We start from the raw sequence: 8582 nt of genomic DNA, 5'->3' as shown, positions 1-8582 counted from the left end.
ACGTATACTTAGTATCAGACGGTTTAGTCTTTAAATAAAAATGCTGTGTGTGCACGGTGTATTCTTAAGGATGTCTTTTGCTGTTTCTCTCTTTTGAATGACGTCAGATTGTTTAGGAGTGGCCCCTGATATGCGTGGCTCCCTTTGGTTGGGTCCTCAGTCAGAGAGAAGGGGGAGGGCATTCCAGACACGGGAAACCTCAGAAGCAAAGGTACTGTGTGGTATGAATGGACATGCTGAACTTAAAGGTATTACACCAGGACTTCTCTGCCCAGCCCCTGGAAAGCTTTTAACAGTAACTCCACATGGAGGCCTGACCCCAGACAATTTTATCAGAGTATCAGAGAATGTGGTGGAGGCATCACTATTTTGTAAAAGCCCCTCAAGTGATTCTAATGCACAGCTGGGGGGTAATGACAGCCATAGGAAGTGAAAGAAGAAGGGGTATAAAAGATATTGGAAAATAGGCCTCGAAAAACTATTATCGTGTCTGTCCTTTTTTTCCATTTTGCTTCTATAAGTTTGTCATGGGAATTTGTCTTTGTCGGAGTAGTCTGGATGGATCGGAATGTGGACAGATGATTCTGCCCCCCTGCCCTGGGGAGAACAGGCAGTGCCAACAGATGTGGGCATGGCCAGGGTCAGTGGGAACCCATGGGAATCAGAAAAGTCCAGGAAACGAGACTATTTTAGACCACTGAGAAGTTGATGTTGCAACCTCTCCCCCCTGCCAGATTGTTGGAATTCAGTTTACTCTGTCTTGAGCCTGCCCATCCGAAGAGCCAAGAAGTACACCAATTATATTCCGGCTACCGGTTCAGGAGTTCCTGGCTAACTCTCCACACCCCTCTTGCCCCCACATCCTCGCTCTAAAAGGCAGCCTGGCTCAAGGACACTGAGGAGCATGCCAGCAGCTGGAAGGCTGTGGGCGTCCTCAGCTAGTCTGGTCCGGAGATGTTCTCTCTGGCACACTGCTTTTTCTCGGCTCTCCCCTCCCTGTACTGACCGGCCCCAAACGGACCAGCAACCGAGGCGCACTTCCCAGCAGCCGCCGGTAGGGGCGCCAGCGCAGCCTGGGCCTGTCCTCCCCGGTCCACGCCGCGACCCGCCCGCGGACTGCCGCCCCGTAGGCCATGGAGCGCTATCGCCAAAGTCACTGCTCACCACCTGCCACCCTTACGGGTGAAGCCTACGGTACCCGCGCCCCCGGGAAGGCACACGGGCTTGCATTCAAGGTGAGATGTACAGGACCAAAACGAAAACTTGTACTGAGCCCAGCACCTGCTTAGCTTGGATGAGAACAGAAGGTGGAGGCGAGGAAGGAGAGGGAAAGGGAACTAACAGGGAAATGCGTCGGCACGTAGTGGCTAAGGGGGGGGAATGCCAGGGAACAGGGAACAGCGAAAGGGTGTGGAAAGACGAGGCCCAGCGCTGACGACAGGCTTCCCCAACTCCACAGGCTTGCCAAGGCCCAGCCCTGGATCCCAGGGAGGTCACGGCCCAGGGTTGACCTCTGAAGCCACCTCCTGTCTCCCCCTGGCTCCTCTGTCTCTGTGCAGAACCGTGGTGTGCCAGGCTCTGGCCAACCTGTGGCCTCTCCACCCTGAAAGAGTCCCCTTGAAAAGCCAAGGGGGAAGAAACCAGCCCCCAGCAGCGAACTCCATATATACCAAGAGGTAACTTGAAACCCCAGAACTGGGCCAGGGGAGGAAGGGAAGGGTAGAGGGGATGAGGTTTTTCCACTTCCATTCGCAACTGTCAGGCGGGTGATTAATGACCAACAGGTTTGGAATCGCCTTTATTGCCAGATCAGTATTGTTGCCCGTGACAGCTAATGAGGTCGGACAGGCTTCTCCACACTGAGCTTTATGGGGCCGGCTCCCTCCCCTGCAGAGCTCACAAGCCCTGCCAGCTTTTGTGTGCAGGAATGTTCCAGCCTCCCCCCCTCCAACTTCTTCCTCCATCACTACCTCCCCCCAGTGCCCTGAGCCACCCATCTCACCCAGAACCTGCCCCGTCCACAAAGGAAGCTGAGTAACAGGGGTTTCGATCTCCAGCCCTGCTCACAGAGACCCATCTGTTACACCCACACCCCAGTGCGCCTCCTCCCCACCCCTGTGGGAGCCTGAGCCGTGGGACTGGGGAAGTTCGTGAAAAAAAAGGAAGGCAGGGGGACAAAAGCAAACATTACAGCCCTCGGGTTTAAGACAAGGGGAAGAGGCTTCTGCCTGCTTGGTCTGGACAGTCTGACCAGCAGCCCTAACAGGTCACTCGGCAGTTAGGTGTAAAGTTCTAGAAGTATTTTATACACTTACCACGTCAGTCCCGAGAATGTGTTGAGGTGGTGAGGATGGAGGGTTGTGGGAATTTAGGAAAAGGGGTTTAATAACAGGGGTTTTTAACCAACCTCCTCAAACCCAGATACACACAAAGCCAGAGGTTCCAGGGCAGAAATCAACTTGGTCTGAGGTCTCCGGGTGAGGAAACACGGGCTTTGTTTTCTGCTCTCTTACAAATAATCCTTACCTTTGTGCTAGTTCACATCTTGATACGGTTAAGCACGTGTTTGCCTGGGGTTTAATATTTGAAGGAGTTGGAGCAATGTAATAAGCAAACAGCTTAAAAAGCCCAGGAAGACCCCCTCAGCTTAAAACTCTATTACTTTTCAATGTGATATAAATGTATTTTGCTTCTGCTCACAGCAATTTCCTAGTTTACTCTTATTAAACCAGGAGACGGCTTAGCAGAGTTCTTGATTTATGAAACACATACTAGATTCATTAAAACCTTAAAAGATTTAATACATTTTATCAGGACATTAAATCTGTGCAGGCTTTTTAAATCAAATACCTGCCATATTTCATCCCCCACACCCTGCACACTTACTTAAGAACACTAAAATGTGGACTGACAAACATTACGGTGTTTCAGGCCTGATTTCTGAGTGGCATTAAAGTCCTCCCCTCTAGGATTTATAGCCCAGCTGCTCCCCAAGGCAGATCTTCCTTCTTTAGAATTCAGTTCAGCAAGTTAGCTGAGATCTACATGTCCTACCCATACACAAATGTTTCGACCTCTCCCGGCCCCGAACCCCCCAGGGATTTATCCTCATAGGTTCTCTAGGACCCTACCAGCAATGCCAGCTCCCCATCCTTGACTCCTGGGCTCTGCTTCCCTACGTCCACATTCAGGGCCTCTCTGTCCACACTCTGCTCACCAGACTCTCTGGGCCCGCGCAGAACCGCACCGGGGCAACATCTGTCGTGCCTGGAAAAGCTTGATCTTTCTCGAACCCCGTTTCTAAGTCTCACCATACAACGGTGGCTCTTGGCTAGGAGGAATTTTGTCACGTCCCTGCCACCAACCCAGGGGACATTTGCCAATGTCTAGGGATGTACCTGATTGTCACAACTGGGTAGGAGCGAGAAGGACAGTCATTAGTGGCATCTAGGGTTAGAGGATCCAAGGATAGCACAGGATAGCCTCCCCCCAAAAGAACCCCAAAGAACTCTGCAGCCTAAAGTGTTAACAGCAGGGTTGAGAAACCTGCCATTGGACATTAGCAGGCACAGGTGGCCAATCTCACTCCTAATAACTTTCAGCAGGTAAGACTGTAGCTCATAGGTGCTACTAGCTGTAGCTAGTAGGTGCTTAATAAAAGTGTATGGAATTGAGCTAAACTGCTATCCTGATACACCAACATTTTCCAAATTTACAAGCGTTGGGGGGAGGGGAATACTGGATCAACGAGCACACCAGGAAGTGACTTACCCAGCTCACCCGCACGTCTCTGTAAGATGGGGTGACCCTCATACTATCCTCAAGGACTGTTAGGTTCCGATGAGCTCCTGTAACTGAAAGCGCGTTTTTAGGTCCCAAAGGGTCACGTGATGTTTACTACTTTGTTCAACAAGCATGTATTGAGAGCTGCTTATATACTAGGAATTCCGCCAGACCTGCCGGGGTCAGGGTGGGTGACACAAAGAGGAATAAAAAGAATCCCGTGCCCTCTGGGAGCTCCCATCCCGTGACTCAGACGGACAAAACCAGAATGTTTCAGCATCTTGGAGGGGTGCCCTAGGAGGAGGTGGCACGGATGCTGTGAAAACATGAAGAGGAAGCATTTAGAAGGGGCTTGGATGAGTAAGGGCTCTTCCGGCAAAACACACACAAAAGCCAGGGAATAATATCACCAAAGCTGGAGCTGTAGGTTGGGGAATCATCTCACGGAAGATCGTATAGGACTAGCTAAGAGATGGGAAGCTTTTTCTCCATAGGATCAGGTTTTAGGGTTTTTTAAAAATATTTTATTTATTTGAGAGAGAGAGAGAGAGAGAAAGCGTGCGCGTGTGCGCTCGTGCGTGAAAGCACGAGTTGGGAGAGGGGCAGAGGGAGAGGGAGAAGCAGACTCCCCGCCCTGAGCAGGGAGCCAGAGCAGGACTCCATCCAAGGACCCAGGGATCATGACCTGAGCCAAAGGCAGACACTTAACCAACTGAGCCACTCAGGCGCCCCTAAAGGCAGGTTATTATAATAACCCAAGTGAGAAAAGATAAAGCCCTGAACTAGGACAGTGTTTGGGGAAGAGGGGTGCAGCGTCAAGGAACAATGAGAACTGAATGAATGGGGCAGATTAAGGTAGAGGCTGAGTGGTTGGCTTGCGGTGTTGAATGCACAGTGGGAGGTGCCTTTCGAGGGAGAAGTACATCTGAGGGGACCTAGCCCTTCAGTTTGCAACACGACTGGTTAGTCTTCATCCCACATCCAAAGGGCTGGTGGAGTGGGGAGATGATGGAAGGCTCTCAGTCCCGGAGGACAGAGGAGGGATGAAATGAGGACCCCGGGTGGAAAAAGACGGGCCCAGAATGGAACGTGGATTCCCTTAACTTCCAAGATTCACATGCCAAGTATCTAAGGTGCCTCTTTGTCTACTGCAAAAAGGAGTCTATCCATGAGATAAAGAGAGGTACAGATAAATATATGCAGACAAAATGCATACAATCTTTTTTTAACTCCTAATAATTATTATGGATTCAGAGATGTCAAAAGAATGGTCATCCCAGGCAAAAGAAGCCAAGCCACACTTCAGCAGGGCAGCAGGCTGCTTTCTCTCACTCCACAAATGCACTGTGGACCTTGACCTAATCCCTGCCCTGGAGACTTCCTCCCCTTTGCCTTCTATTCTTCCATGAGTAACATAAGCGGATTATATTAAAATCATAGGCAACGATGTGTATGTCCATCAACAGATGAATGGGTAAATAAATTGTCGTGTAGCTGGACCATGGAATAAAACATAACAAACATAACAGTAAAAAGGAATGAACTGTTAACACTCAACAACACAGACGAATCTCTAAATAATTATTCTGGGTTTAAAAAAATTATATATATATATATATATATATATATATAAAATTTTTTACAAGAGGGACGCCTGGGTGGCTCAGTTGGTTGAGCAGCTGCCTTCGGCTCAGGTCATGATCCCAGCGTCCTGGGATCGAGTCCCACATCAGGCTCCTTGCTCGGCAGAGAGCCTGCTTCTCCCTCTGCCTCTGCCTGCCTCTCTGTCTGCCTGTGCTCACTCGCTCTCTCTCCCTCTGTCTCTGACAAATAAATAAAATCTTAAAAAAAAAAAAATTTTTTACAAGAAGCCAGATACACCCTCTCCCCAAAAACAATCCACACTGTATGAATTCCATTTGTATAAAATTGTACAAAATGAAAACTAATCTATAGTGACAAGATCAGTTGTTGCTTGAAAATCGGGGTTGCTGGATCATGGAGAGGGGCAGGAGGGAAAGACTGTAAAGGGGCATAAGGAAATGTGGGGCCACGAGCATATGTTCATTATCTGGATTGTGGTAATGGCTTCACAGGTGTATACATATGTCAAAACTTATTAAGTTGTACACCCTATATGCACTTTATTGTAGGTCAATTATACCACAATAAAGCTGTAAAAACATATCATCACAAAATGGTCTTTAGGTGACTTCCAACCGATTTCCAACTTCATTTTTTTTTTCCATGATTCCTCTTTGATCCCTTTACCACACTCCTTTGAAGAAACATTATTAGCCCCGAGCAAATATCCTTTTGTTCTTAAAAGGCACCAATCCTGGTTTTTCCAACAGAAAATACAAGAAGCGTGTTGGAAATAACCCCCTTCATCATTATTAAGGATATAGGTCTTTACTTCTCTTCTCCCACATTCACCAAAATCTTACTGGGATCAAATGTCCTGAAAAAAGACCTTTATTCCCTGTTTGAGGCATAAAGAAGAAAAATCAAAAACTTTTCCCAGCAACTTCCAATCTTGTGATATAAATGAAGACCAAGATTTTAAGAGTTGCCTGGCTCCTTTGGGGCTCACCTGGTTATTAATGATTCTGCTCTGTGCAAAAAAAAAAGGGGTCTTGGGGTGCCAGGGTGGCTCAGTGGGTTAAGCCTCTGCTTTTGGCTCAGGTCATGATCTCGGGATCGAGCCCCGCATCAGGCTCTCTGCTCAGCACGGGGAGCCTGCTTCCCCACGTATCTCTGCCTGCTGCTCTGCCTACTTGTGATCTCTCTCTCTCTCTCTCTCTCTCTGTCAAATAAGTAAAAATAAAAAATTTTTTAAATCTTTTAAAAAATCTTTAAAAAGGCATATTTTTTCACCTTGGACTGGCTCTCTCACCAACAACAAGCTTGGTAAGAGGACTAAACAAACAGCAATCCAGAGATAGGGAGAGGTGGGTGACTGGGGTGGGAGTACTTTTTTTATCCTACTACAACCCACGACTGCAAAATGAACGAGCCCAATTTTAAAGTACTTGTGATTTCGGACCATTGGTCTACATTCCTGAAAGGTTACATATGAGATAAATGTGGTAACTCTTGTGTGTGCGTTTTTAAGTCGAATCATTATTTTCTCATTCACTTACTATAATGGAACAGATCTTCTTGGGATCGCTTGAATTCTGCTTTGCAATTTATGCGCTCTGTGCTCCGGGGCAGTCCCTTGACTTCTCTAAGCTTCAACTTCCTCCTCTAGAAGGGAGTTGAACTCAAAGGGCTGACCTCAAGATTATATAAAATGAGAACGGGGTAGGGCCCGGTACGTGGAAAGCATTCGATAATGTTTTATGAAATTTGTATTGTAAAATATCTGTTGAAGCCGCATTTCAGAGTCCCTCATCTCTCCTTCTGAGAAGCCTTCATTTGGTCATTCCTCAATACCACGTAACTTGCAGCTTACCCTTCTCTCACGTTCTGTCACATTAATATTGCAAATCTACCAACAGACAAGAACCCATTACGGGAATTTGCTATTTAAAACAGCAACAGCTAATGTTACTGAACACTTTAAAATGGGCCAAACATTGTATGTATTTGTTTTCTTGAAGCATTGGTGACATACAATGTTATGTTAGTTTCAGGTACACGACACAGTGATTTGACAATTCTATACGTGGCTCAGTGCTCACTGTGAGAAGTATACCCACCATCTGTCACCATACAACATTATAACAGTATTATGGACCATGTTCCCTATGCTGTACTTTTCATCTCCATGACTTAATTATTTTATAACTGGAAGTTCATACCTCCTAATCCCTTTCACCTATTTCTCCTGTCCCCCCCACTCACCTCCCTTCTGGAAAGCACCAGTTTGTTCTCTGTATTTAAGAGTCTGGCTTTTTGTTTGTTTGCTCATTTGTTGTTTAGATGCCACATATAAGTGAAATCTTATGGCATTTACCTTTCTCTGTCTGACTTACTTCACTTACCATAATATCCACCAGGTCCATCCATGTTGTCACAAGTGGTGAAACTTCATTGTTTTAAGAGTTTATTTGTCAGAGAGAGAGCACAAGGAGAAGGAGCAGCAAAGGCAGAGGAAGAAGCTGGCTCTCCACTGAGCAAGAAGCCCAATGAGGGGCTCAATCCCAGGACTGTGGATCATGACCTCGGTCGAAGACAGAAGCTTAACCAACTGAGCCACCCAGGCGTCCAGAACCTTCATTATTTTTTAAAGGCTGAGTTATGTTCATTGCATATATATACACACCACATCATCTTTATCCAGTCATCTGTCGGTGGACACTTGGGCTGCTTCCATATCATGGCTATTGCAAATAATGCTTCAATAAACATAGAGGTGCTGTATCTTTTCAAATTAGTGTTTTCCTTTTCTCTGGGTAAATTCCCAGGAGTGGAATTACTGGGTCATAAGGTATTTCTACTTTTAATTTTTTGAGAAAACTGCATACTGCTTTCCACAATGGTCATGTCAATTTGCATTCCTACAAGCAGTGCAAGAGGGTTCCCTTCTCACCACAACTGAGAAGGGAACCTTTTGAGGCTTTTTGAGGCTAGCCATTCTGACAGGTGTGAGGTGTTATCACAGTGTGAGTGTGTGTGTGTGTGTGCGTGCGCGTGCGCGCACCTTCCTTGATCTGCCATTTACTGCTTGCAACAATCCTAGAAGGGTCGTACTTTTATTACCCCCATTCTACAGATGAAGAAACTGAGGCCCAAACAGATAAATCATTTTGCAAGGTCATACAGTTAATAAGAGGCACAGGGTGGGGTGAAAG

The 8582-nt window shown here is 46.8% G+C and overlaps 1 long non-coding RNA gene across 1 annotated transcript; it reads left to right on the top strand.

Moving 5' to 3' along the window:
- The first annotated feature begins 820 nt into the window (after positions 1 to 820).
- On the top strand, positions 821 to 7847 carry LOC106006429. The gene is made up of 3 exons (XR_001180464.2): positions 821 to 1235; positions 1460 to 1676; positions 7788 to 7847. It is a non-coding gene; the product is annotated as an uncharacterized LOC106006429 (long non-coding RNA).
- The last annotated feature ends 735 nt before the right edge of the window (positions 7848 to 8582 follow it).

This window comes from Mustela putorius, unplaced genomic scaffold (assembly GCF_011764305.1).
Source record: "Mustela putorius furo isolate JIRA1106 unplaced genomic scaffold, ASM1176430v1.1 tig00003976_pilon_pilon_pilon, whole genome shotgun sequence".
Lineage (NCBI taxonomy): Eukaryota > Metazoa > Chordata > Mammalia > Carnivora > Mustelidae > Mustela > Mustela putorius.
This window is presented reverse-complemented; position numbering and strand designations above follow the sequence as displayed.